The following is a 2500-nucleotide window of genomic DNA, read 5'->3' as shown; positions in this document are numbered from 1 at the left end:
AACTTTTGATATTTTCATATTATATCACATGCCTTCACCGTGAGTGTTTTTTGCCATGCACACCTCACATTGTCAAAAATGTATGGGAAAAATTCATTTCAATACATTTCAGTTTGATTTGAAATGTCTTTATTATATATTTTAATGGCAATATGCCAAGGTTATATTCCATAACTCTTTATTTAAACTAACGTATGGAAAACCAGGCATAAAATCACAATATTACCAGTTTAATATGGCTCAAATTCGAGTTTCATATAGTTATGATTCGATTTATATGTTTCAATATCATTGGTTAGTTAACTTTTGATATTTTCATATTATATCACATGCCTTCACCGTGAGTGTTTTTTGCCATGCACACCTCACATTGTCAAAAATGTATGGGAAAAATTCATTTCAATACATTTCAGTTTGATTTGAAATGTCTTTATTATATATTTTAGTGCCAATATGCCAAGGTTATATTCCATAACATGTTAGTATTAGAATATAGATTCTTCATATATGTATATATATTCGAAAATTTTTTCTATTTAAACTAACGTATGGAAAACCAGGCATAAAATCACAATATTACCAGTTTAATATGGCTTAAATTCGAGTTTCATATAGTTATGATTCGATTTATATGCTTCAATATCATTGGTTAGTTAACTTTTGATATTTTCATATTATATTTCACATGCCTTCACCGTGAGTGTTTTTTGCCATGCACACCTCACATTGTCAAAAATGTATGGGAAAAATTCATTTCAATACATTTCAGTTTGATTTGAAATGTCTTTATTATATATTTTAGTGCCAATATGCCAAGGTTATATTCCATAACATGTTAGTATTAGAATATAGATTCTTCATATATGTATAGATATTCGAAAATTTTTTCTATTTAAACTAACGTATGGAAAACCAGGCATAAAATCACAATATTACCAGTTTAATATGGCTTAAATTCGAGTTTCATATAGTTATGATTCGATTTATATGCTTCAATATCATTGGTTAGTTAACTTTTGATATTTTCATATTATTTCACATGCCTTCACCGTGAGTGTTTTTTGCCATGCACACCTCACATTGTCAAAAATGTATGGGAAAAATTCATTTCAATACATTTCAGTTTGATTTGAAATGTCTTTATTATATATTTTAATGGCAATATGCCAAGGTTATATTCCATAAAATGTTAGTATAGAATATAGATTCTTCATATATGTATATATATTCGAGAATTTTTTTCTATTTAAACTAACGTATGGAAAACCAGGCATAAAATCACAATATTACCAGTTTAATATGGCTCAAATTCGAGTTTCATATAGTTATGATTCGATTTATATGCTTCAATATCATTGGTTAGTTAACTTTTGATATTTTCATATTATATCACATGCCTTCACCGTGAGTGTTTTTTGCCATGCACACCTCACATTGTCAAAAATGTATGGGAAAAATTCATTTCAATACATTTCAGTTTGATTTGAAATGTCTTTATTATATATTTTAGTGCCAATATGCCAAGGTTATATTCCATAACTCTTTATTTAAACTAACGTATGGAAAACCAGGCATAAAATCACAATATTACCAGTTTAATATGGCTTAAATTCGAGTTTCATATAGTTATGATTCGATTTATATGCTTCAATATCATTGGTTAGTTAACTTTTGATATTTTCATATTATATTTCACATGCCTTCACCGTGAGTGTTTTTTGCCATGCACACCTCACATTGTCAAAAATGTATGGGAAAAATTCATTTCAATACATTTCAGTTTGATTTGAAATGTCTTTATTATATATTTTAATGGCAATATGCCAAGGTTATATTCCATAACTCTTTATTTAAACTAACGTATGGAAAACCAGGCACAAAATCACAATATTACCAGTTTAATATGGCTTAAATTCGAGTTTCATATAGTTATGATTCGATTTATATGCTTCAATATCATTGGTTAGTTAACTTTTGATATTTTCATATTATATCACATGCCTTCACCGTGAGTGTTTTTTGCCATGCACACCTCACATTGTCAAAAATGTATGGGAAAAATTCATTTCAATACATTTCAGTTTGATTTGAAATGTCTTTATTATATATTTTAATGGCAATATGCCAAGGTTATATTCCATAAAATGTTAGTATAGAATATAGATTCTTCATATATGTATATATATTCGAGAATTTTTTTCTATTTAAACTAACGTATGGAAAACCAGGCATAAAATCACAATATTACCAGTTTAATATGGCTCAAATTCGAGTTTCATATAGTTATGATTCGATTTATATGCTTCAATATCATTGGTTAGTTAACTTTTGATATTTTCATATTATATCACATGCCTTCACCGTGAGTGTTTTTTGCCATGCACACCTCACATTGTCAAAAATGTATGGGAAAAATTCATTTCAATACATTTCAGTTTGATTTGAAATGTCTTTATTATATATTTTAGTGCCAATATGCCAAGGTTATATTCCATAACTC

The sequence above is a fragment of the Anastrepha obliqua genome, unplaced genomic scaffold (assembly GCF_027943255.1).
Source record: "Anastrepha obliqua isolate idAnaObli1 unplaced genomic scaffold, idAnaObli1_1.0 ptg000027l, whole genome shotgun sequence".
NCBI lineage: Eukaryota > Metazoa > Arthropoda > Insecta > Diptera > Tephritidae > Anastrepha > Anastrepha obliqua.
The sequence above is the reverse complement of the archived record's forward strand: the minus strand, read 5'-3'. Positions refer to the sequence as shown.